Here is a 26,953-nt window from a genome sequence, read left to right on the forward strand (position 1 = left end):
TCCCCCGAAAAGTTATATGCAGGGGATTGGGGGCACTGGCCACCTGGGGGCCCTGGTGGAGGATGGCTGGAAGAAGAGCTGGGGAGTGGGCTGCCCTACGGAGCAGCTCCCTCAGAGGGCACCTGCCCAGGCCCGTCCTGCTCTGGAATGAGAGCCCCCATTCATTCCAGCACTCAGCGCTCCCGGAGCCCCAGCTGAGCGCCAGGCCGAGTAGACACCAGGAGCTCAGGGATGTGGAAGGGCAGTCGGGGCCCTTGGGGGGACAACTGGTGGAGTGGAGGCTGAGAGGTGATCAGGGAAGGCTTCCTGGAAGAGGTGATATCTAAGCTGCTCTCGCTCGACTTCCGCCTTAGCCCCTCACTGTCTCCCTCCACTTAGGGGCTGTGAGTGGGAGGGAGGATATAAGGGGGATGAGCTGTGTCTGCAAAAGCCTGGCACTGTGTGGAGCTGCCCTGGAGCAGTGGGCATGGGAGGTGGGACGAGCCGCAGGGGATGGGGTCCCTGGTGGCAAACACAGGAGCTGGGGCCGGAGGCTGCGCCTGGGGATGTGGAGGGAGGGGGTGCGAGGACACCTCCAGAGGAGCTGTGGGGGTGGGATCAGCAGGACTGGTGTGTGCTGGGGGCTGCACTGGGGTGGGAAGAGATTTTAGGGTGTTGGTGGGACAATCTGTAGGACAAAGAAGGAAAAGCTGGTGTGCAGGGATGTGGGTTGAGTCTGCAACGAGCTGCGTGGGCGAGCCTGTGGGAGGACCGGGGGCAGCTGGAGGCAGGAGGGGTCCAGGCTGGGCACCGCCTTGGGAGTTGGCTGCACTGGGGTGCTGTCTCCCACACTGCTGCCTCGGGGTGGGTGAGATGGCTCGGCGAGGGAAGCCTGAGAGGGGAGACCCAGGAAAGGGGGTTCCAGCTACTGCTGCCGCATCTTTCCACCGCCCTGAATCCCCAGCTGGAAGCGGGCAGGTGTGCTGGCAGTTTCCACCTGTGTCCTGAGATGGCCTGGGGGTCAGCCAGGGAACAGTCCGGCAGGTCCAGGCTGGGAATCGGGTCTGTGGGAGCTCCAGACACAGGCCAGGACAGACAGAGGCTCTTGGTGGGGGTGTCCTAGGAGGCAAGACCCCCAGAAGACTGGGCAGCCTGGTGAAAACCCGAGCACCCCAGCAAGACACGGCACTTCTCTGGCACTTTCCACCCAGCTGGGGAGCGTGAGTTAAGCCCCAGCCTGGCTCTCAAGGGTCCCCCAGGGTCAAGGTGGAAGCTGACAAGCCAGCATGGGCCAGGAGAGGCCGACAGGAGAGTGACCCCTTCTGCCTGCAGGTTTGGAGGGCGGTTTCCCTGGGGAGTGGGCAGGACTATGCACAGTAGAAGGTGTGGGGCCTGGGGGGCGTGGGGCCCGGGGAGTGTGGCCAGGGTGTACCAGGCAGAGCGAACGGCCTTGGCAAGGCTGGGAGGAAGGCCATCCAGGTGCATCCTGGCCCAGTTCTCTCGGATGCGCACAGGTGCAGCAACCCCACACTCAGCAGAGCTCAGTGTGCAGCCACCAGCTGTGGAGCTGACCACGGCCGTCCTCACTCCCAGGGTCATCGGTCCTGCCTCTGTGGCAGCTGTGCTCCCCTCCAGCCTGGACCCTTTTCTGCCCGGCACAGGGTCCAGCCACCTGGTGTGGGCCCCACAGGGCCCTGCTCCCGGGCTGCCCCTGTCCAGGGTTCTCCAGGGCCCCGAGAATGCCTCCCAGGGAGGGCACAGGTGTGGCCCTGGGGGACAGGACCTCAGAGGGCAGCCCGGGAGGAGACGCCTGGATGTGGGGTGGCCCTTGGCCTGGGAGATCCAGGGAGAAGTTGGCCCCCAGGGGACAGCACAAAGGATTCCCAGAGATTCCCAGACCCCCGCCATGGGGGACAGGAGGCTGACAGTGGGATGTGGCCTTCTCCAAAACACGCACACACACCACACTCACACATGTGCCCGCTCACACACACGTGTGCACACTGGGCCTTTCCCCCCCCAGCCCAGCCCGCTGCCCTAGAGCAACATGGTGCACCCCTGCCCCTCCCGTCCCCACAGGTCCTTCCGTCCTCACTGTCCCCAGCTGCTCCTTCCCCAGGCCTGGCCCAAGTGCCTCCTTATTGGCCGGTCAAGACCCCTGCTCGGACCTCTGCCACTTGTGTTTCCTTGGCCAACAGGTGCCGGGGCCTGCAGAGGGGCCGTGAGGGTCTGCACAGGGGCGGGGGCTCGTTCCCTGCCCGGGGCCTGTGCGAGCTCCTGGGCTCCTGGTTTGGCGCTCCGGGCTGTTGGCTGGCTGCTGTGCACATTTATTTTCCTCATGACTCTCCCACCAGATCCGGATCCGTATCGGGATCCAGCTTCCCCTACCCTGATTTGCAGCTCAAAGAGGCGGGGAGGGAGGAAAGGAGAGCCGAGGAGAGGGACACGGGGCTGGGAGTCATTCCCTGAAGGTTTTCCCGAGGCCAGGCAGGGGGGCGCGGCCCGGAGAGGGATGGGATGGCGAGTCCCAGGCCCAGCTCCCCGATCTGGCCTGGTGGAACCCTCTGGTCCCAGCACCCTGCTGGCCAGACGCTGGGGGGCCTCAGAGAGCTGGTGCTGAGTGGGGAAGATGGGGGGGAAGGACTTGCAGGTGAGGGGGTGGGCACTCTGCGCTCCCCCAGCACCTCAGCCCCGGATCTGCCCAGAGCTGGGAAAGCGACACGGCTGTCCGCGCTTGGTACAGACCCAAAAACACATCATCACTTCAGAACCGGCTGCAGGTGAGCTCCCTGGGGGCGGGCTGGGGGCGCCGCTGTCCCCCCGGCCCCGGCCCGGGCTGGCAGTGTTTGTGCTGTCCCTCGCTGCTGCTCACCCTCCTGGCCCCGGGTCCTTCCCCACCCTCATGAGTGTGCATGAGTGTGCTCACAGGTATGCATGTGTGTGTGACTGTGTGTGTGCGGGCACTCATGCTACGAGCTTTGTAAGTACTTTCCAAAACAATCCGCAAGCCACAAACCTTAGCTCTGACACCCCAGCTTAGCAGAGGCCCTGCCCATGTTTCCTGGAGAGAGCCAGCCCGCGGGACTCGACCAGCCCGGCCTGCGGCCCACACCCCAGAGCTGTCCCTGTCTCCCGGCTCCTCTCGGGGCCCAGCTGGAGGGGGATGGGAAAAGATTTCCTCAAATAGGCTTTCCCCCCCAGTGTCCACTGCAAACCTCCCCGAGAGGGTCACTGCTCAGAGCCTCAGTTTCCTCCTTTCTAAGCTGGGAGTGACAACACTGGTCTGCTCCCGGGGCTGATCTGAAGATCTAATGAGACCAGAGATACCAAAAGGGCTTGTGGTGTGATGTGGACACCGCACACTTGGACCTCATGTGACCCAGAAACAAGAATCAGCTGAAAGGGGCCCCCAGGGCTTGATGACGGGGACAGGATCTGGCACGGGCCCCTGCGTCCACATGGGCCTCTGCATAAGGCCCGGATCAGACCCTTGCCCAGTGGACTGCAGACATGCCCAGGGACATGGCATTTCCTTGTGGTCATGCAGGGGCCCCTGCGGAGAAAGCCCCCTGGACGACGATGCCCACTTCGGATGGTCTCGAGCCCTTCCCTCCCTGTCCCCAGCAGCTTTCACACACGCGGCCTTGTCAGCTCCCAGGTCCTCGCCGGCTCTGCCCCAGGCAGATGGGCAGCTCCTGGAGGCAGGGGCTTGGCTGAGCCTGTTGTAGCCAGGGGGTCCCCAGCACGATCCTGGGCGCAAGCAGCTGCCCCGTAAGTGTTGGCCGAGAGCATGGGGGCTGCTGGCCATGGGCTGGGCTGCCTCTTAGGGAAGGCAGGGGGCTGCCTCCTCATACAGAGAGAATCAGTTCCTTCTGTGGTCCAGCTCACTATTGACACAGGGGCATCATGGACATGGGTCTGGGGTCTTTGGGATGCTGGTGGGGAGGTCTGTCCCTCAGAGCGTTCAGACTGTTGGCTTTTTTGTCATGCCTGCACTCTCTCCTAGGGGCCTGCTGATACTGCCAGCAGGTTTCCCTAACATTTTCCAGCATTTTCTAAACTCTGGGGCAGCTGCACCATCACTTCCCTAGAAAAACGTGCCCAGACGCTTGTCTCAGAGGGAGGTTCTGTGCTCTAGGGCATCTGCTCTGACAACCCACACTTGTGCCTTGAATATACATGTGCAAATACAGGAGCCCATTTACACGACACTGCACATATACCTACGTGCACACACACACAGATGCATGGGCCCTCCCTGCACACACACACGTACAACCTACACGCAGACCCTGTCCCGTTAAACATACCAACATGGCACACATACCCAGGCAACCTGCAGCTGTCAGGCCACTTCCTTATGTGCCTTGGATGTCCTCAGCTGGGCAGCTGCCGGGGGACGTCCAGCATGGAGGCCTGGCCCTGCCCTGGGCCGGGCAGTGACACTTGCCACAGATTAAATCCAGGGCTCTCCAGGCTGGTGGCGTGAGATGCAGCATTGCCCACTCAGAACGCCAGCCGCTGTGAATCAGTCATGACCGGGGAGGAAAAGGAGAGCAGGGGCTGGTGGACACTCCCCACACCGAGCGGGGCTGGGGAGGGGCTTCTAAGCTCATCGTGAGAGTCTTGGGCTGTGGCCGCAGGCCCAGCTCCGCTGCTCTGGGGCAGCACCCTCCATCTGGCATAAACCAAACAGCACTCTCAACAACTCAGTAGAAGGGCAGGGCACTGGGGAGGGGAGAGGCCACGTCGGCACCGGGGGACGGGGTGGGGGAACTAGACAGTAGAGGGGGGAGAGGGGTGGGGGGCAGGAAAGGGGGGCAAAGGCCAGGCAGTGCCCTCTGCGGCCTCCCCTGAGACTTGCCAGGTCTCGATTTGTGTCCTGATTTGCAGAGGTGCTCCCAGGTCCTTCATTCCCACACAGGAGCTCGTGGTGGCCGCCAAGACGTGGCCTCGCTTGGATTGCCCCCAGAGACGGGGAGTTCATTCCCCCGCCCGCGGCTGCCGTTGCTGGGAAGTGCTTGCTTTGGGGGGCCTGCTTGTTGACCTCGGTGCCACCATCTGAGGCCGCGTGGAGCCAGCCACTTGCTGTCCGAGGATGCCCAGGCCGGCTGGCGGCCCGAGGTCTTTCCTCTGGTCCTCGTGGCTGTTTCCCATGGGAGGTGCTCACCCCATCCTGTCCGTTGTGAAACCTCCGGTGGCTCGGAGTGGATCAGAGCTCCAGGGTGGGTGAAGCCCACACTCTGCCTTCCCTGATCTGGGCAGGTGCCTTCACTACACATCCTAAATCAAGTTAGCACTTGAGGGGGCCATCACCCCATTGGCACTTTCCTTACAAAGGGGGAGAAGCGGCGGCCTAAGAAGGAGGCTGCATGGCCATCTCACTCAGCCTGAGGGTCTCTGAAGAGCAGGAGCTGAGGGACGGGGCGGGGTGGCTTCCAGGCCCTTACCAGCCTCTCCCATCCTTCCAGCCTGACCAAGAGAACCCGCTGGGTTTCTGCACCGAGCACGTTCCGAGCATCCACCTACCGGCGTAGAAAGAGCTTGGGGTTTGCCGTCACTCAGACTCGGGCTCCCTGCTCCCATCCCAGTCCAACTGCTGACCAGCTGTGCGGCTTCGAGCAAGTTACTTAACCTCTCGGAGCCTCGGTTTCCTTTTGGCAAAGTGGGAGGAGCAACATTTATCTTCCCGGATGGTTATGGGGTTTAGAAAGAACCAATGCGAAGAGCGTGGCCCACAGGTGGTCTGATATGGCTCAGTCGAGGGGACGAGGGGACGGGTCGTGGAGATGGGCAGGTGCGAGAACCACAGGAGTCAAAAGTGTGAACTTATTCAGGGCAAAACTGGATAAGGGGGAACTCCAAATCGGCCCACTTGGGCAGGGGGCCTGGGGCCCTGAGCTGCATTCTGGGCAGTGACCTCTCGGCCTGGCTGGGAGCAGAAGCTGCTACAGAAGCAGGAGCAGCTGTCGCTTCCTCGCCCCTCGCCCCGCTCCTCTCCCCCTTACTCGTTCCTGTGTACCCCCTCCTCCGTCCCCTTCTCTCTTACTCATGGGCAAGTGCCAGTAAGTTTGCTGCCGGGAGCACAGAGCCAAGGAGCCGTGGAGATTTCTTGCTGGTTTTGGCCAAGCCCACCGGGTTTCCGTGCCCAGAGTCCCCTAATTTCAGCAGAGGAAGAACAAAATAAGGCCTGAGAGATTAAAGCTGCAAGCTAAGCAGCCGAGCGAGGCAACATCTGCAGAGGCGGGTTGCACTGCAGTTTCTGGCTGGTTTTCCCCGGGCCTCCTGGGTGGGCAGTTTGTTCCCACAGACTGGGTTGAGGGACACTGTTCCACATCAGAAATCAAGTTCACCTCAAGGAGGGGGTGACTATTTGCTCAAACATCAGCTCCTGGAAGGCAGGGGTCTTTGGTTCATGAGGTACCCCAAGCCCCTAGCACCTGCGCGCAGTAGGTCCTCAAAGAGCACGTGCTGGGTGGGTGGTGCCCTGACACTTAGGGGCTTCTGGCTGCTCGGAAGGGTTGGGCGTAGGAGTGCTGTCTGCTGGCCCACAAGAGGTAGGGTGGAGTGCAGACGATAGCTATTATTACAATTGTCATTATTGCAATTTATAACTTTTCAGAAAAACAGTACTTGTAGGCTCAGCCGTCCCATGGCCACCCACAGCAGGATTCGGAGCCTGGAGCCTCTTTTGTGATGTCCTGAGAGGAAAAATAAAGTGTCCAGGGAGACACCGACCGGTTCCAGGGGCACATGGGTAGTCCTGGAGCCCAAGTGAGAGAGAGACAGGGCCCCAGAGGCAGAGCGGGGGACAGTGGGGACTTCTGAGCTGGGTTTTCCTCCTAGCTGGTTGTGGCATCTCACCCAGGTCAGAGAGGGCTGGAATTGTAGCCGTCAGGTCACTTCCCTCTGCTTAACCACCAAGAGGGACAAAATCCGCCTGCTTGCAGACCTCCCTCTGTGAATTCCACAGAGAACATCGGCTCCTCTGCCAGTCCGAGATGGAAAACCTGCAGGATCAGAAGGGATCGGGCCGGGGCAGGCAGCCTGGATGGGGTCCTCACCTTGCGACCCTGTTGCTCCATTGAGGCAGGCTCAAAAGGCGGAGGTGCGAGGGGCCTGGGCTCCTGCTGAGCCTTCTCATTGCCGGTTCTGCCTGCATGCCCACTCCCGTCCAGGCTCCCGGGACTTCTTCCCCTGCCTGCTCTCCGCCCCTTCCCTCTGGCCAGGGCTTTGGGCAGAGTTGTCCGCTCTGGAGCAGGTGGGGCGGCTGTAGAGTCTGGGATGGAGACGTGTGTGTCTTGCTCTCGCACCATGACCCACCCCTCGCCCCCTGAAACTGGATGATAAATTACTCTGGCCAAGCAGAACACACCCGGGCAAGCTCCTTTCTGACGGTAATTAATACTCCGGGGGAATCATGGACTCAGGGCTTTTTGTACTTCCACACACACGTGTGTGCACACACATCCTCTGCTTTCTGTTTCCTCCAGTCCTGCCTCAAGTATCTAAATGTCCTTCTTTTATGAACAGCATAAAACCACCCAGCTGGAAATACCCAGAAAACCAAGGCAGACCCCAGGGACCCTCTTAGCCCCTGTGATGCAGAATCTAAGAGCTTGGGAGCTGATTTTCCAGCGCTCAGTGCTTGCCTTGCATCTCTGACACGGAGTGCTGCGGCTTTGGCTTTAACATAGTCAGGAACAGCCAGGAGTTGGGGATTAACTGTTTGTTGCCAACATTTTTGGGTCTTTCCTCTCCCCACTTTTTTCCCCATCATGGCAGCCTAACTGATGCACTTGTCCAAACACATTTGTGCATAATGTCAAAGAGCTCTGGACATCTGATATTCACATAAACCTCTACACTGAGCCAGGTGCCTTCCAGTCCCATGAAGTGAGATGGCCAACAACCCTGACAACGGAACTGTACTCTCCAAAGGACTGAGAGTGGCCCAGGGGGTGTTGTGTTCTCCGGGCCTCACGCGGGTCGGTCAGCTCCTTTGGTGTAGCAGAGAAGACACCATGGAAGGGGCTCAGAAATCCAAGCACAAGAAACCCACGCTCGCTTCTTTGGGGTGTCACCTTAGAAAGTCTCAGTGTTTGACATGCCCTGGGCAGCCAGGGCTGTGGTCTTGCCTCGGCCACCTGCCATGTGAGCCTGGGCACACCATTTAGCTGCTCTGAGCCTTGGTTTGCTCCTCTGTAAAATGGGGTCGGCAGCACCACTCCTACCCCCGTAATGCAGCTGTTGTGGGGACCCGATGGGATCGATGCATGTCAGACGGGACAACAGGTCCAAGCCCCTGGGGAGTCAGGCGTGCTGTGAGCAGGGAGAGGCTGGAGACTGTGGCCTCCATGGCGCACACGTGTGTGTGTTTGTGTGCACGCGTGCCATGATTCAGAGCAATCAGCCTTTGCCTCCAATGGGCCCCCAGTTTCTGGGACACGATGGACAGTGTCATTTACATGGTGAGGTCAGCTGGGGTTGCTGGGGCCTCGGAGTTCCCGTCTCCCCGGTTTGCTGACTTCCCCCACTGCTGAGTTTTCAAGAAGCTGGGAGGTATTGATCAGTGCTCTCTCTCTTGTTTGCCGTCTCCTTATTCTTTACAATCAAATTTTTCCTGAGAAGAGATTCTGTGAGGCGCTCTTTGCAACAATCTTCCAAGAGCTAAGCTCCTGTGGCTGCAGATTCCACTTAATTGAGGTGAGGGAGGCCGCTCCAGCTAAACCAGACGGAGCTGTTTGTCTCTAAACTCAAACTGCAGGTTCCAGCCCACTGGTGGTTCTAACAGGTGCCTCTGGCTGTCACCTCATGCCACCCCTCGGACACCCTCGGCCCTCCCATCCATGGGTCTCGATCAGGGCTGACCAAGAAGGGCGGTGGGGGGAAGACAGGACTGTGTCCATATGTGTATGTGTGTGTGTGTGTGTGTTTTGGCCTGCCCATGTGTGCACACATGTGTACACACATCTGCCTGTGTACACACATCTGCCTGTGTCTGCGGGACACTGATTACGTGCTTCGACTTGGCGGGCCTGGGCCAGGGGATCGGCCACCCCTGGGGAGGGTAGTGGGTACGGGTGAACAGCGCCCTTCACAGCCCCCCGGGCCTGGGAAAGTGAGGCCGGAGGCAGGCCCCATTTCCTCACCCAAAATACCACTGTTAGGAGAGGCTTGCCGGAGGGAACCGCCTTTTCCCCACCCCCTTATCTTGCCTGGACACTCCCCGTTGCCAGTGCAACTCCCATCACCACCAGTGCGCATACATTGTTGCCAGACACCATTGCCAGAGCAACTCCCGCCCCTTTTCAAACAACCTCCGTGCTCTCTTAGAACCAATCCTAACCTCCGCACCCTCTCAGAACCAATCCTAGCCTTTATCCCCTCAGCATTGACTTGTAACAACCCCCGCCCTCTATGCCAGCCTATATAACCTGTGCTCACCCCTAATAAACGCTCTTGGCTTCTTCACCCTCAAAGAACCGTGTCCTGCCTGTTCCTTCTCGCCGCCCTCCACACCTTGCACGCCTCCGCCGGGGACCGGGCCCAGTCCCCCGCCTCGCCCTCGCCTCCGGGAAAGAGCCCCCGCCGCCGGTACCCTCCGAGCAACGCCGAGAGCCGAGGGTTCAGCAACCGGCCGCCCCCCCCCCCCAGATAAATCAACTGCGACCGCAGTGTCCACATGTGTGTGTGCTTGGGCCTGCCTGTGTGTGCACGTGCACGTTGCAGAGAAGCCAAGGGATCCCGCACAGATGGAGCCACACATGTAGACAGAAAGGGTTCCACTTCCAGTCAAGATGGAGAAACAGGTGGACTCACCCTGTTGTCTGAAACTGCACCACAGAAGCAAACCGTGAAGGACAGTGCTCCCTGGGGTGAGTCCCAATTGCCCCGCTCCCTGTCCTGAGGGATTTTTCTGGCCACAGTGCAGGGAACCCGGGTGCCTCCTGCTGGTCCCCCTAGTTGAAGAGATGGCGCCAAGAGTTGGGGGAAACCCAAGGCGGCTGGAGTTGCAAGACAGGGAACCGGAGAGGAGACTGGCAGCTGGTTCCCAGGGAGCAGCAGCCCAGCACTGACGCATGCATTTGAGGAGGCACCTGAGGCCGAGAAGGACCGTGGCCAAGGGCTGGGAGGGCAGCAGCACTCGCAGGGCAGGACACGTCGCCGTCCACGGGCCTGGGGCAGAGCACGCAGAGGGTCTTTCTTCGATTGTGGGGATAATTAGGATAATTAGGCCTCAACTAAATTCAGCTCAGTCCCATCTGACAAACCTCAAAAGCAAGATCAGAGAGCATTAAACTGTGTACAAGTAACTTAACTGCCTCCCAGAGCAAAGCTCAAGTGAATGTCTAGGGATACAAAAATATCCAGCACTCAGCCAGGTTAAAGTTACTAAGTCCGCATCCAAACAAAGGTTACCAGGCCTGCAAAGAGGCAGGATAATACACCCATAATGAGGAGGGAAACCAAACATTCGAAACAGACCCAGAGCTGACACAGATGTCAGACTTGTGGGGCAAGGACCTTAAAACCGTTATTGCAGCTGTATTCCATATGTTCAAAAGTTAAGTAAAGACACGGAAGGAACATCTAAATTGAATTTGTGAAGATAAAATCTACAATGTCTGAGATGAAAAATACATTAGATGGGGCCAGTGGCAGATTAGACATTGCAGAATAAAAGATTTGCTAACTCAAAGACGCAATAAAAAGAATTATCTGAAATGAAACACACATGGAAAAAATAATCTAAAAAAATGAAAAGAACATCAGGGAGTTGTGGGACAACTTCAAGTGGCCTAAAATACTTGTAAACAGGAGTCCCTGAAGGAAATGAGGAGACAAAAGAAATAGTTGAAGAAATAACAGATGAAAAAATTTTCCAAGTTTGACAAAAACAACAAACCCATAGATCCAAGAAGCTCAACAAACCCAAGCACAAGAAACATGAAGAAAATGACATCAAAGCAAATCATATTTGATAAGCTAAGCACTCAATCTTGAGGCTTGCCTTCATGAAACTTATCTCAGCAATGGCAAAACTAAGCCTACTTATAACCATGCCTAAGAGTCATCCCCAGAGAACCTCTTTTGTTGCTCAGATGTGGTCTTTCTCTCTCTAAGCCAAACTCAGCAAATAAATTCATTGACCTCCCCCTACCCAACATGGGACATGACTCCCAGGGGAATGAATCTCTCTGGTGACATGGGACATGGCTGCCAGAATGAGCATGGCCCTGGCAGTGAGGGTTTGAAAATGCCTACCTAACCAAAAAGAAGAAAAGAAAGGTAACAAGCTGAGGTCACAGTGGCTGAGAGATCCCAAATAGAGTCAAGAGGTTATCCAGGGGGTTTCTCTTATGCAAGCTCCAGCTAGACATACCAAATAGCCACAGTATGCCAAGCCCTAACCAAAAGTAGTCCCCAAATACCTAAATCCCTACCTGAGATTCTATAAAAGATGCACTCACTAAGTTTTATCTGTCAGAAACTTAAATCTGCCAGAGTGTTCCTTTGCCAGACAAGTTCTAAAACCCAGAGGCAACAGCCTCTTTAAGAACAACAATCAGATGCAGCCCCCTTCCCCATAATTCAACACCCTTTTTAATATGAACAAGTTTGGGTGCTCACAGCCTAGACACCCCTGAAGAAGGAGAAAGAGATTAAGTGAGAGGAAAGGGTAGCAACAAACAAGATAAGACTGAACAAAGGTCTATGAATACTGAAATTTTACATATATATATATTTAGATGCTGGGGTGTTGGAATAGCTGGAAGGAGGAAAATGACATGGTGGATCTGTAACCTATAATATCCTTTGAAATTTGCTCTATAGCTACTCGTTGAATTGTGCTTTGAAAGTCTTCACCTTTCTGTACATACCTTATATTGCGTAATAAGGAAAGAACTGAAACTGTGGAACTAAAACCCATAACAATTTTTGCAATTACCTATATAACTGCTTGTTGAACTGCACATCGAAAGTTAACAACTTTCTCTATGTATATTTTACAATAATGAAAATAGCCGAAATTGTGGAACTGTTACCCATGACATCTTTGAAATTTGCTCTCTATCTACTTGTTAAATTGTACTTTGAAAGTTATCACTGTTATGCATATATGTTAAAGTTCACAATAAAAATGCATTAAAAGTCTATTTTATAAACAATTATAAATTAAGATTAAAATATTATTTAAAATAGTCCTAAAATATGAAATACTTAGGGATAAATTTGACAAAGGATGTGCAAAACCCACTGAAAACCACAAATCACACACAGAGAAATTAAAGAAGTCCTAATTAAATGGAGAGAAAATCCATTTTCTCTCATTTTCTTCTCATATTGAGAAGACTCAATATTGTTAAGATGCCAATGATTCTCCAAATTGATCTGTATATTTTTTGTAGAAAGTCACATGCTGATTCTAAAATTCATAAATTCATGAAATTCATATGGAAATTTAAAGGCTCTTTTAAATTTCAAGACTAATTATAAAGCTGCAGTAAACATGGCAGTGTAGTACTGGTGTCAAGATAGACAAATAGATCAATGAAACAGAATACAACATCCATAAATAGTCCCACATATACATGGTAACTGAGTTTTGAGAAAGGTGCAGAGCAAATTCAATGGAGAAAGGATAATCCTTTAACAAGTGGTCCTGAAATCATTAGCCACCCATAGGTGGGAAACAAACTTCAATCCATCCTTTGCACCATACACAAAAATTAAATCAAGATGAATCATGAACCTAAATGCAAAGCCTAAAACTATAAAACTTCTAGAAGAAATAAAGGAATAAAAATCTTTATGACCTTGGGTTTGATGAAAATTTCTTAGTTACAACACCAAATGCGTGCCCCATAAAGAACAAATTGATAAACTGGATTTCATCAAAATTAAAAACTTCTGCTGTTCAAAAGACACTGCTAAGTGAATGAAAAGACATCACAAGTGTATATCTGATAAAGGACTTTTGTCCAGAATACATAAAGAACTCCCCAAACTCAAAAATAAGGAAATAACCCAATAAAAAACAGACAACAGATTTAAATAGATACTACTAAAGAAGACGTATGGATGGCAAATAAGCACAAAAAAAACCAGATGCTCAACGTCATCAGGCAAAGCAAACTAAAACCACAATGAAATAGCACACACCTGTTAGAATGGCCAAACTATAAAGACTGGCAACACCAAGTGTTGGCAAGGACGTAGGACAACTGGAACTCTCACACACAGCTGGTGGGAATGTGAAATGGTACAACCACTCTGGAAAACATTTTGGCACTTTCTTAAAAAGCTAAACATGTGCTACTACCTCATCCAGCCATTCCACTCCTAGGTATTTCGTCCAAGAGAAAAGAAAGCATGTGTCTAAACAAAGACTTGTACACAAGTGTTCGCAGCAGCTTTATTTGCAGTCACCACAAACTGGAATCAGCCTGAACAGCTTTCAAGGAGTGAATGGATAAACAGACTGTGCCACAGCCATGCAATGGAAATCTGCTCAGCTAAAAAGGAATGAGCCATTGACACATGTGGTGACATAGATGAATCTCAAAATAGTTATGCCGTGTGAAAAAATCCAACCCAAAATAGTATACACTGTATGATTCCATTTATACAAAATTCTAGATAATACAACAAATCTATTGTAACAGAAAGATCAGTGGTTATTTGGGGAGAGGGGTTGGTAGGGATGGGAGGAATGGGTTATAAAGGGCATGAGGAAATTTCTGGGGGTGATGCTCCTCATTTTGACTGAGGTGATGGTTTCATGGGTATATACATATGGTGAAACCTATCAAATTGTACACCCTGAATATGTGTAGTTTGTTGTATGTCCATTATACCTCCATAAACTGGTTGCAAAAATCCAAGCTTACAAATCTGCAAATCATGGCATAATTATTTAGAGCACAAACAGATTCTTTGTCCTACAAAAGGATACACCTGAAGACTCCTTTGGATGTTTCCCCATGAAATAAGACTCAGTTGACAAGAACAACATCTCAAGAATGCTGTGTGAAGCAAAGTCCTCCTTGTGGCTAAGAATACTTGGCTGAGAGAGTGACACCAACATCGACTGCACTTTCTTTGTCTCCTCCTCTGGAGAACTACCTTTATTGCTGACAGATACGGCTGGCCACACTGTGGGAAAGTCTGTCACGCTTTGCCTGCCACTGAAAGCCCCGAGTCACGCGAAGAAAGTCCCCTGAGTGCCACGTCACTGTACCCATCCTGAAGGAAAGCCAGTGCCCGAGCCTGAGCTGTCCTCCCCACATGTGGCCCAGCCTGGCCCTTTAGTGACTGGCTTCCAGGGTGGGAGCTCTGTGCCCAGGGGGGCTCTGGGTACCATTTGATCAGTGCCCACTTCTGAGCCAAGAGTGGGCTTAGGGCAAAAACAATGTGAAAAGATCATCAAAAAAATGTCAAGTGTTGGCTTAGGAAGACATAGCCTTCCGCCAAGTCCCTGACAGATTTACTTCCCAATTCTATCTCCCCGAAACCAATTTGCCATCTTTGTGCTGAGTAGAATCCCGTGGAGGACCGAGGTTTACCAGTATATGGCAAACCTGCATTTTCTAATGTTTTTCACAACCAATATATGTAACTCAATGATTTTTTTTTTCCACAAGGAAAAAACTCTTCAAGTGGATCCATGCCGGTGGCCACAGGGGGAGGAAAGCAGGATCCGCTGTGCCCGGGCCTGCAAAAGCCAACATGGGGGCCTGAGCTGACGGCAGCCCCCTCCGTGAGGAGTCCAGGCCACGGAGGGGCTGCCTTTGGGGTCTGAAGGCCTTGCTGTCCGGGGAAAGCCCAGCCCACACACTCAGTGCAAAGGGGGCACTCGGGGGAGGGAGAGGGTAGGAACTGAGATGGCTTCTGTGGCCCACTGGAGCTGCTAAGCAACCCTGCACCCAAACAGACCCCTTATCCCCTTTCTCTGTACCCTTTTGGCTCCTCTGCCCACCCCCACCCCCCCCAATCCTGCCTTCCCCAGCAAATTTCGCACCTGCCCACTGTGGGAGGAGAGCGGTGGGGTCCTGCACGTGTTGAACAATGCCATCTCCTCAGCCCCCAAACCTTCCCTCCCTCCAGCGTGTGGAAGCCCCAGAAACTCCTGGCATTCACTATCAGTGGCTCCCGAGATGTTCAACATGCTCCCATCTGTCAAAACCATTCAGGAAAGAAAGAGAAGTCTTTATACCTTTTATTCAGCCAATTTTCCCCGAGGCACTCTGGGGTCTCTAAGAAAAGAGAGAGAAAGGAGAGAAAACTGCAGTCAGTGCCTCCGTCGGGCGTCCTGGTGGTGAGGCTATCTGCTCACCCCCTAGTCGAGGCCGGAGGTGGCAGCCTCGTCTCCCCAGGGGCCCCCGGGGGCTGCCGGGCTTAGACTCTCGCTGCTGCCTGCTTTTCAAGTGTGCCTGGGAGTTGACGGTTTATTTAACAGGCAAAGGCAAAGAAAAGCAGAACACCGCGAACCTGTCACCCAGGTTTTCCAAACCCATTTCCTCTGTGGCTCCGGGGATCCACCTTTTGGTTTCCTCTCCTTTCCTTCCTTTGCCCCAAACTCTGAATGATCCTTTCCTCTCCTATGCCCCACTGGTTTGGAGGTTTCCACTAGGGAGGGTCCTCTTTCTGGGTTGTTGAGGACGATGCTTAAAATCGATCCGGCTGCCCCTGCCCCCCAGCACCCAGCTGTCCCCACCTCCCGGGGGCCCTGGGGATACCGTCACGGCATGCAAATTAATTTTACTGTTAGTCAAAGCACAATACCCAGAAAAGCTGGATGGACAGCTGTGGCTTTAAGCAAAAGAATGAGAATCATAAATATGTGATTTCAGAATCAACCCTTGCACATCGTGTTGGATTATGTGCACCTTCTAGAAACTTCCATCAGCAGGAATGGCTCAGAGCTGAGGACAGACTCACAGGGGTCATTCCTTACCCACCCACTCATTTTACGAGAGAGGGGCCTGGGGCCATGGTTCTGGCCTGAAATCACAGAGCTCCTTTGTGGGTGGACTCCTAACCCCATTCTCTCTGTCAGGTGACTTTGGAGATTGGAAATGGGGTGTGCACACGTGTATATGTGTCATGTGCATTTTGTAAATTTAGTTTTTCTAAAAAAATGGCCCCAGCAAAATGGCCAAGGACACGTCCAGCAATGCAGCTGCTGCCACAAGCCCAGAGCAGCCCCGAGGAGGGGCCAGTGTGCTTTTAAGACCCTGCTCCATGAAATCGTCCCCCAAAAAAGAGACGATTAAATAGGCAACTTGCCACCAGTTGATTGGGAGTGGCGGTGGTGGTTCTTGTTGATATTTTTCTTGGCTTTTCTTAAAGTGAATATTTCTCCCAACTCAATTCAATTTTGTTCCTTTTGGTTCAATCCATCAACCCCCACCGAGCACCCACACAGCGCTGGGCGTGGGTCTGGGGGCTGTGGCTATGGAGGCTGGATGGGCCATGTGGCCTCCGCTGTCCAAGGTGGGTGGGGAAGGAGGCCAGCACGGGTACACTGGGGCCGAAGATTTGGGGTCATGTGCACCCTCCTTCCCATCCCTTCGTCTTATCTCTGCTTAAGGAACTCCCGTGCCCCTTTCCTTATCCTCTCCCCTTCCGCACTCTGTCCGAGTTCCTTGAGGCCCAGTGGAACCTTCCAGACTCGGGTTGCCCAATTTTTGGGCGAGAACAGCACAAGTCAGAACTGGCAACACCTCCTTCCCACACCCAGCCTCTACCTGTCCTGTCCTGGGTCGTTCCTAAGTCCTTTGAGTTCTTGTACATGTTTCTTGTGGTCACCAGTGTCATTATTTGTTCCAAGCAGAATATCTGGTGCCCAGGCTGCAGACATGCACGGGATTAAACTGGCTCAGCCCAGCATCGTGACACTCGGAGCTGGGGACCATCTCCATCTCCAAAGAGCCAGCACTCTTCAAGAACCCCAGAACTAGAGGGACAGAGGAGGGCCCGTGACCCAGCCTGAGCCCTCAGCCGTCCTGGCACATGAGGAGGTGGCCAGTTTCCCTGGAATGTTAGGCTAGGAGTCCACTGACCCTTCTTTGTCCCCTGCCTTGGTCCAGAACCTCCGGGGAATTGGAGCTCTCTGTGGGGCTCGCTGGGGTCCTTGCTGCAGGGAAAGGAAGTTGGTCTTTGGTGGATAAGCACGCATCCCGGGAGGCCACCAGCTGGGGCCCGGCTGCTCACCCGGCATGAGCGGGACCAGGAGGGACCCATTCGGGTGGAGCTCACTTTGCACTTTTGAGAAGGACACGGGCTCCTCCCTCCCTGCCCCCATGTGCCAGCATTCCCTATCTCCCCACCCACCTCTCTCACCCTGCCCACTCCTGCCCAGGATGGAGGAGGGCTGGAGAGAGAGGACTGCTCGGTGGGAGAATCAGTTATGGTGCTGTGCCTTGGAGAGTCGAGGACGGTGTCTGGGAGGGGCACAGCTTTTCAGGCCAGCGGTGCCGACTTCTGCCAGACCCTGTGCCCTTCAGCCGAGCCCCAGCAGAGTGAGACACAGCGCCAATTTCGAAGGGCCCCCACACCCCCCAGCCCACACCCTGCGCTGCCGAGGGCCTCCAGAGCAAGTCTGCCAACCTACAAAATATCACCCTCTCCCCAGGAGAGCCTTGTTGGGCACTGAGCTATCCGGAAATGGAGCCACTCTCCTTTGCTGGAGATGAGCTGTCATGTCAACTCACCCACCAGACTGCCAACAGCCCGGCAGAGGCCACAGCCTGCAGCCCTTGGCACCCCTGGAGCCTGGCTGGGGACTCCAGGTGGGTGTCGAGGACACTTGCTGAGCAAATGAAGGGACCAGTAAACCAGCAGGTGATTACGTGTCTGTTAGGGATTGGAGCCAGACAGCTGTTCTGGGGCGGGATCGGGTCCTTCTGGAGTGAGCTTGGCTCTGGGGGCCCCATTAGGGGTACAGGTTCATCCCCCCACATGAGCCCTTTCCCACATTCTCCCCGTGCACTCGATGTCTCCTTGGTGACCCCAAACTCCACCCAGTTCACAGCTTAACCCAGCGCCTTCCCTCTGGTCCTCCAAGGCAGACTTTCTCCCGGGCCTTTCTCTGCAGGCCTCTTCAGGGCGTTTGTTCCCGTCTTTACTTAACTCAGTCCAAAGGGCAGAGGTCCCCCACCACCCAGAGCCTGTACCCCCCATTCTTCTCTCCATAAACGACTTTGTTCTTCAGCAATTAAACTGGGGCTTGCTTGTGTGACCCACGGAATGAAAAGAACGGGTGTCTCTAGTGAGACCCATTAGAGAGTGGATTATGCAAATGATTTGCTAGAAAAATTCCCTCCCGGAACTTAGGCTGCTCCCTGGAACCACCGGCGGAGCCCGGCTTGGCCCTCACCCGCAGCATCCCGGCCTCCCTTCCGTCCCTCCCCAGCGAGGTGCTGAGTTACTTGATTATGAGGCAGGAGCGGAAAGGTAAGCAGAAAGTGGAACATGGATTTATGAGTGTTTGTGTCCCCGACAATGTGCCAGGGCCGATTTATCGGCAGCAGCCATGTTGGCTCTTACTTATGGAGCGTCTGCTACGTGCCAGACACTAGCTGTACATTACAGACCTCAAAGCAGCTCCAGAAGGTCGCGTCCTGGCCCCTGGCCTGCAGCCGGGAAAGCGGGTGCTCAGAACGATGAAGCTGCACCCCCAGGGTCCTCCAGCCGGAGTTCACCGCTGGAAGCTTGAGCCCCCTGCCCACATTGTCCTGTGCATCTGAGGACGTGCTATTCAGACCACCCCTCCTTCTGGAACACGTGTGCCCCTCTTCTAACTCCACTGGCCAGAAAGATGAGTTGGCCACGTAGGTCTTTGTGCCAGAGGGCGGGAAGGAAACATGAGCTAGCCCGAGAGTTTAGGGGTGTCCATGCTGGCAGGTGCCAGTGCTGCAGTTGCTGGGAGGGTTGTGGGGACAACCTAGACCTGGTTTTCCAGGAGGAAGCTCGGACGTCTGAGAAAACGCTTCGTCCAGCACTTTACTCTTCCTGGGTTTTTCTAAACGAGCAGCTCCAGTGCTGGGCTCTAGTGTGTGAGCAGAGCACGTCCACTTGGCTCTGAGCGGGCGGTTGCAATGGAACCCCCCAGTGCTGGGAGGTCCTGAGGGCCCCCGTCTGCCTGGCCGTGGTGCTTGTTGAGGGGTGAGTCGGCTCCCAGTGTCTCGCACCTCCCCTCCTGCAGCCCCGCTGGGAGGAGGGAAGGCGACGTGGAGGGCACTGAAGGCCGCTTTGGAAAACGAAAACCCGAACGTTCTCTGCTACACTTGCTGTGTGACTGAACTTTATTAAACGTCCCATTCTGTGCTCTCTCCCTAAGGGGAACTGAAGGTGAGGGGCACCATTTTATAAACAACAAATTAACCCTGGGCAGTTTAAATTCAGCATTTGGTGATGATGACAACCTCGCTGGCAGAGTGGCTTCAATTTAAGTTATTTTCCCCTTCTTTTTACAAGAAACTCATCTTCAGAGAGTAGGGAATGACAGCGGGTCTGTCTCAGAGACCCTGAGCCACCATCCAGGGCCATCTGCGTGGCCCCTGAGGAGTGGTGGGGTCCGAGTGCACAGCCCACTCATAGCCTATGGGAGGAGTCCCTCCATGGGCCTCTGCAGGGTGAGCGGAACGGCAGGAGCCCAGCCTCACCCCAGGGTGCCCAGGCAGAGCTCGGTGGCACCTGCCTGACAGCCACCTTGGCACTCCTTCCAGGTGATTTTGCTTGGTCCTGCCCCATCAGGGAGCAGGGCACGTCGGCAGACCCCTACTCACCCCCACCTGCTGTGACTCCCCTACTAGCCCTTGTGACAGGAGTTGACACTATGAATGCACGGCACCTGTCAGGGATGGTGCCTTTTTGGGGCTGTATCATCAACTCCACAACCACCTCACAGGGTGGGAACTATGATCATTTCCAGTTTGTAGAGGACAAATCTGAGGTTTGGAAAAGTGAAGCAGCTTGCACAAAGTTCTGCAGCTCGTGCCCTGCTGCCGTCTTGCCCTTGGCCGCCATCTGGGCTGAGCTTCAGCGGAGCAGGCCGGCGGGTCCTAGGAGCAAACCCACGGGGCTTGTCCTGCCCACTAGCAGGTCTAACTCGGACCAGCTTTGGGCCCCAGACGTCAGCAGCCTTGGCGTCCGTGGCCCCAACCCTCCTGTCTGTGTCTCGCTGGGTCCACCACCCTCTCTGACCTTCCATGGCTGGCCGATTCTTCTACCCGGGTTGGATTTACAATATCCCGATTAACACTGGGCTTAGCCTGAGCTTCTGGGGTCCAGCCCAGCCTCGCGGTCCCCGTTCTCCTCTGCCCAGGGCCTGCAGAACACGTCGTGGACTGCGGTCTCCGGCCACAAGGACCGTCAGACAACCCCCCACCCCCACCCCCACTGTCGACGGTGCTTTGTGGAGCCCGAGCTGCGCCGCAGGGACTATTGAATCGTCTTTCCTTCCTCAGGTTTGGTCAGGTTGGAAACTTAGCCAGAGGAGGGATTTTCCAAGCCCGGCACAGCTCCTGAGGGGATCCACGACGGGAATGCCCCCGCCTTGGAGAGGTCCACAGAACCCAACACAGAGGCGGCCTGGGAAGCCGCCCGGGGCCCAGCGGCGTCAGGATGAGGCCGGGGCAGACGTGTCGTCTCCCTGGAGAGCCGCAAAGCTGCTGCCCCGTCCCTCTGGAGCCCAGCTCGGGGTGGGGGTGTCTCAGCACAGCCGCAGAGGCCCCTTTGGCCTACGCCCCTCCGGGGAGGAGACGCTGACTTTCTCCAAAGGCCTCCTCTCCACTTCAGGGCATGTGCAGGTGCTGCAGAGGGGGCACAGGATCTGCCCCCACCCTGCCTGCCCTCCCCTGTCCTGACTGCACACAGCCTCGCCCCGGACCACAGCGGCCCTTCTCCACGAAGCTGCTTCTGACCACGCCAGTCCCGGGTCCTCACGCCCCTAGAGCGCTTCTCCAGCGCAAACTAAACGGAGGCTGCGCCCGAGCAATTCTGCATGGCGCCCGGCTCCACGTGCCTAGCCAGCGCCAGGCAGTCGGACCCAGACAAGTATCTCTCGGACCAAAGGCTCCAGGACACGGCTGCTCCTTTAAGGGGTATTTGTTGATTTTTTTAAAAAAAGACAATGAGAATCCTATCATTGGCCATGTTTCCCATTTTGTGTTTGCCACTGGTAAGTTCAGAAAACAAGGAAAAAGGTGGGCCAACCTTGCTAGTTGCGTTTAAAACCCCCACGGCCTTAGTTTTTTTAGTCTATCATTATTCCTCTGATCTTAATTTGTATCGACTGATGTTTCCATTTTATTTTTGTGATTATGCAAGTGGATGCAAACCATCGAGGGAACAAGATAGGAATATAAAGCAAGACTGAACCCTAGTCTTACACTGTTTTCCAGATTATTTCTTGATATGACAACCAGGTTAAGACAGGACTAGACTTTACACTCCCAGGTCTCGCGGCTCCCCTGGTGTCGTGCTGAGCACACAGCATTCATTCATTCATTCATTCATTTGTTCGCTCCATCACTATTTACCGAGTCCCTACTGATCTGGGTCCCAGGGATGCAGGGATGCACAAACGGACACGGTCCCTTCCCTGCACAGCTCACGGTCTGTGGGGACGCAGACACTTTTGACTGACTGGTTCCCTTCCCCTTTCTTGGTGTCTGATTATGCTGAGGACGCTGATCTTTCTAATGCAGGCTCCGGGGAGTGGGCCCCTCTGACTATTCCCCACCGAGCCCAGCGTGCACCACGTTCTCCTCGACACTCAGCTGGAGAGGAGCTTGGCGATGGCGGCGCCTGGGCGGTGTCCAGTCTGCACTTGGCAGGCTCCTGGCTCCCGGCCCTCCGGCTTCTTTAAAAGCTACTGCTTTTGAGTAAAGGGGTTGGCTGGGCCACGTTCACGGCCAGGGTGGGGGCTGCCTCGCGTGCCCCTGTCCGAGGTCCCCGAGGGGAGACCCTGGCCTGGGGAGGGTCACCCCCAAGACACCTGGGGGTGTTCTGCCTCTCCAAAGCGGCGCGTCTGGACTGGGACGTGGGCCCCTCAGCAGCAGCAGGATGTGGGGGCTGGCACTGCCTGGTCGTGGCTGCGGGCAGCCCCGTGGGGGCAGGAGCGAGAAAGGATGGTGGAGTCAGGGCAGACAGAGCCATTCAGGGCCAGATGTGTGGAGGATGCCGACGTCTCAGACGAGCATGTTTTGCATCAATAATTTAGGTGTGCCCTCTCTCCTCTGGGAGATGGGCAGAATATCTCATTTCCTGTGCAAACTCCCAAGGAACCAACCTGTTCATTCCTCTAAGATCTTCAAAAATCTGTCTTGATCGACCTACTGACAGACTAAAGTGGACAATCAGCCAAGAGTGCTGGGGGCTGGGGGCCGGGAAAGCTGCTCTGGAAAGTGCCCAGGGGTCCGGGGTCAGGGGAACGTCATCTCGGACCCGGAAGCTCAGCCACCCCCATTGTCCTCCCCGCTACTGGCTTCTGCCAATACCACGAGGTGGACACTAGAGAACACAAGTGAATTGCTTGAGTTTAATGCAATGGCCAGAGAATCACTTGTGGAATGACAGAAAAGCAGTGCAGAAATGTCCATTTTGGGAAAAATTGTGGACTGGCTTGGGCGTCTTTCTCCAGCTCCCCCAAAAGGGCCGAGGAGACCCTGGGGAGCTGAGCTGAGCACTGGTAGCCAGTGCTTAATCTGCAGCCCAGGCGGGGACTGGGACGGCTGTCAAACCTTTCCTGAGCTACTCAACAGCTTGTGCCTCAGTTTCCTCACCTGAATGGTGGGGGTGATAACAGTACCTCCCTCTTGGCTTCATTGTGAGAAGACAAGACCTCAGTGCAGGGCTGGGCTGCCACGGCTGGGAGGGGGCTAAGAGAAGACACTGCTCCCAGCAGGCCACACCCTGGGCTGAGGGTCTCACCCCACAGGGCAGGAAGGGAGGGACCCCCACGCCCCAGGGTACAGTGGAGGGAGGACACGTGGGAACAAACCCCAAACCCTGAGGAAACGTTTGCACCTCTTGGCCCTGATGGATCAAGAGCTGGCAGCTCCCTGTGGCCAGCTGGGCATCCTGTCCCTGGGGCCCGTCTTGGCGACTTCAGTGGGAGTCATTGCACCAAGGTGCCCCTCTCGGAGAGGACACTCAAGCCCAAATGAGCACAGCGTCCCGTCCCTGAGCATCGCCACGCTCCCCAGCCTTAGCTCGTCTCCTGGGGAGGAGGTAGGGACTGAACTGGGACCTCACAGAGGTCTGTGGACGTTCCAGCCCCCAGGAGGTGGAACGACCTTAGCTGGGAATAGGTCAGTGCCGATGGACTTGGTTAAGAGGTGGTCACACTGGACTGGGGGGGCCTCGTCCACTACGGCTCATGCCCAAAGAAGGTGAGGGTCAGAGATGCAGGGAGATGACGGCCACACGACACCCAGAGGGACGCGGCCACAGCCCAGGGACACCAGGAGCCGTCAGAGGCCGGAAGAGGCCGGGCAGGGGCTTCCCCAGAACCTTCTGAGGGTGCGACACTTTGATTTCCAACTTCCGGCTCCCAAACGGTGAGAGATGCATTTCTGTTGTTTTAAGACCCCCGTGTCTTTTTTGCTTTGACAAGGCAACCCTGGGGCAGGGAAAGATTTTACAAACCAAACCCAGAGTAGCCACTGTTACTGGGTCTGGTGGGTGCCTGGGGTTTGGGGAGCACGGGGCATGCACCATTGCGAGCCTCTCCGCAACCCTGCCAAGGGGGTGCTGCTGTCCCGGGTCCAGGGTGGGAAGCCGAGGCTTCTTGAGGTGGCCGGCCACTCCTTGGGGGGCCCGAGGTGTCACTGTTAAAGACATTTTTTGGGGGGAGGGCAAAGCTGGACGGAGCCATGAATGCAAACTGGGTGTCGACACACAGAGCGGGTTGGCACCGGCCTCACCCTGGCGCTCTGCAGCTCCGTGGGTGGCTGGGGACCAGGCACACCACCCACCCGCCCAAGAGGACCCTGCCCCCCACCCCGCCAGGGTCTTACTCCCGACCCCCAGCACAGCCAGACTGGAGCCGCCCTCCTTGAATCAGCCAAGTTTCCTGCCTCTTCTCTCCCCTGCCGCTGGTGACAGCCTCCCGGGACCACTAACCACCCGAGACCCTGCAAACCCGTCGCCGGAGCTGCCGTGAAGCCCGGGGGACCTGCCTGCACAGCGTCCCTCTGCCACTTGGACTGTGGATTGCAAGCTGGGGTCTTTCTCTTTTCTTCCTACCTCCACCTGCTCAGCCTCAGCTGCTCCTGCTGGGATTTTGCTCTTGGAGGAGGGACCCAAATGCATCCCCGTGGCACTCGGTGCCCCCGAGGGGCCACTGGCTCAACTTGATCCGCCGCTGCCAGGTGCCTCCAAAACACGGTGACTGCCGAGCAGTGACCTTTCGGGATGCACCCGCCTCTGTGTGTACTTTATCAACTGCGGGGTCTTCTGCCTCAAAGTGGAAGTGAACACCCGGCTTCCCTCGCACCCGCGTCCCGGGGAGCGTCTGCCCGCAGCCAACCCGCATCGACGAGCGGCTAATTTGCAGATTGTGCCTGTATTGACAGTTGGGTTTATTTAATAACAGATTGCTGCTGTCTCCCCCGGTTCTGCACATCGGAAAGTCTTTGCCGAGACGGAAATGTGATAAATTGTGAATGTGTTCACGCTTACGTTCCCGGGGCCTCGAGGCCAGTGATCAGGACTTTAAATAATAACAGCAAAAATAGCTTTTGTTCCGGGAGGAGCCTCGAACGAGCCCAGTTAAATAGCAGATCCCCGGATGGTGGGTGGGGTCTGCTTCTGGGTGGGTGATGCTGCAGCAGGACTGGCTTCAACAGACGCAGGTGTTGGGGCACAGGGTCCCACACTGTGCCCTTGCTTTGGGCACATCTGATTTACGAAAGCAATAAAGCAGAGCTGAGGCAAACGTGAAAGCATTCCCGGCCTCCTCGGTGGCCCTCGGGCTTCCCTCCCTGTCTCCCTCCCTCTTCCAACAGCACCTCCGCCCTCCCCGCACCTTCTCCGTTTTCTGGCCCCAGCGTGCATCCACCCCCCAGCAGCCCCTCCTGGACACTGTCCCCTGGGCAGCCGAGCCAGGCCACTGCAGACTCTGTGCCCGCAGAGAGCTGACCGTCTCCCTCGCGACAAGCCTGATGCAGCCGGGGAAACTGGCTCTGATTCAGTGCCCCCACCCCAGAACCTCTGGGCACCTCACTTCCCTCCTTCGCATCACCCCCACTGCCCTGCCCAAGGTGCCTCCAGATCCCATCCATTCGCCCTCTGCACACCTTTTGCACCTGTCTGCTCTCACCACCCACAGACGCAGTTGGTTTGGCCCCTGCGTCTCTCCCCAAAGCACCACCCAGCCTGCACCCTCCAACCTGCCCCAGGGACCCACCAGCCCCTGGCCTGTCTCCACCCACCACCACAGGTCGGCTGCCTCGCAGATCTGACCCCACTGAACCCCTCGATGTCTGCCCCTCAGCTTCCCTGTCACGGATCTGCCCCAAGGTCAAGGAGAGCTTCCTGTGGTTCTCCGAACATGTGTTCATGCTTCTAGATCTTTCCTCTCCCTTCTTGACCAGACCCACCCCTCTGTCTCCACCTGACGAACTTGCACACAGCTGATCACCGTTGGCTGCAGTGGTCTTCGTTCCTCCTGGTCTCTGGGGAATGTGCACCTGTGGACAGGTGCTGGCTCCTCGGTGATGCGCCCTCTCTCCCAAGCAGGCCCCGTGGCCCTGGGCTCCCTCCTCCTGCTCTGGCCCGTCCTCTCCAGCCCTTTTGCAGCTCCATCCTCTTCTAGTTGGTAACTGAGTGCCAGAGAGTCTGGGGGTGCCATCCGGGGCCCCCTTCTCTTCACCGATTTTACTCGCCCCCCATGTGGCTTCCTCATGGCTCTGGCTCCTCCACTTCCCAGATGCCCGTGAGGCCAAGTCCACAGCTCGCTGAGGTCCCCACGGGCCAGTCCAGCTCACCACCCCAAGCCTGGCTTCTACACATGGGTGTCTCCTGGCTCCTCAGATCCCACACGTCTGAGATACAGGAGCTTTTCCCAGAAACCTGGGCCTGTCACAGTGATGCCTTTTCAGTAAATGGCACCAACAGCCTCCAGGTGACCACGCCACCTGGGAGCCATTCGGACAACCCCCCCACCCCATCGCCGTTAGCCAACGGTCGCCGATCTGCCAGTCTCACCTCCAAATGCCCCCCGAGTCTGCTGCTCTCTTCCTCCAGGCCCTGGGCCCACTCCACCCCCTCCCACCTGGGACACGGCGACGGCCCTCCATGGCCCCTGCACCCACCCATCTGCTCTCCACCCGAGTGCCAGGGTGAGACTTTCAAAACGCAGATCTGACCATGCTCCCCTGACCCCTGCTCTCCCCACTTCCCCAGTCAAAACCCTCTCTAGGCTTCCTGCTGCTCCCAGGAGAAAGACTTAATTAACTGACCCACGGGTCCCTCGGCCGCCTCGTCTTGCCCCATCTTGCGTTCTTGTGCTCCCACGTGTGCCCCTCTTCAGTTTCCGAATGGAGCCGCTCTTCCCCCTGCTTGCCAAGCTCTCGCCGACCTCAGCCGGCACCTCCCGAGCCCCTGCCCCACCTGGGGCCTCCAGGGCTCTGCCCATCGCGGAACTTTGGTGACTCTTGGATCTGTGTCTTTGTCCCCTCCTGACCAGAGACTCCACAGGGTCATTCACCCCCACATGGGGAGGGGGTGCCACAAATATGAACCAAGTGAGTGGTCTGAGTTTCCATGTGCAGCTTTCCCAGCCTCCCTGGCAGGGGGTCCTTCCCTCCTGGCCTCACCACTCGGTTCCTGCCACCATGAGGACACCAACGGGGTGCTGTGGGGCTGCATGCAGGGCGCACCGCATCCCCCACGGGGCCAGCCCATCTACCGGGGACATGGGTGCCTGAATGCACGGAGGGTTCCCGGCCCACCCGGC

General features: G+C 56.0%; 1 protein-coding gene across 9 annotated transcripts in view; it reads right to left on the reverse strand.

The window, feature by feature from the left end:
* RBFOX3 (RNA binding fox-1 homolog 3) overlaps positions 1-26,953 on the reverse strand; it is a 453,726-nt gene that overhangs the window by 113,428 nt on the left and 313,345 nt on the right. For 7 of the 9 annotated variants that reach the window (XM_037809697.1, XM_037809696.1, XM_037809700.1 and 4 more), the window contains exon 4: positions 15,200-15,239. The exons of the other annotated variants lie outside the window; for them this stretch is intronic. The gene's annotated coding sequence lies outside the window, so the exon portion shown is untranslated. The remainder of the gene's footprint in view (positions 1-15,199; positions 15,240-26,953) is intronic. 9 annotated transcript variants of the gene reach the window in all.

This window comes from Choloepus didactylus, chromosome 18, assembly GCF_015220235.1.
Source record: "Choloepus didactylus isolate mChoDid1 chromosome 18, mChoDid1.pri, whole genome shotgun sequence".
Lineage (NCBI taxonomy): Eukaryota > Metazoa > Chordata > Mammalia > Pilosa > Megalonychidae > Choloepus > Choloepus didactylus.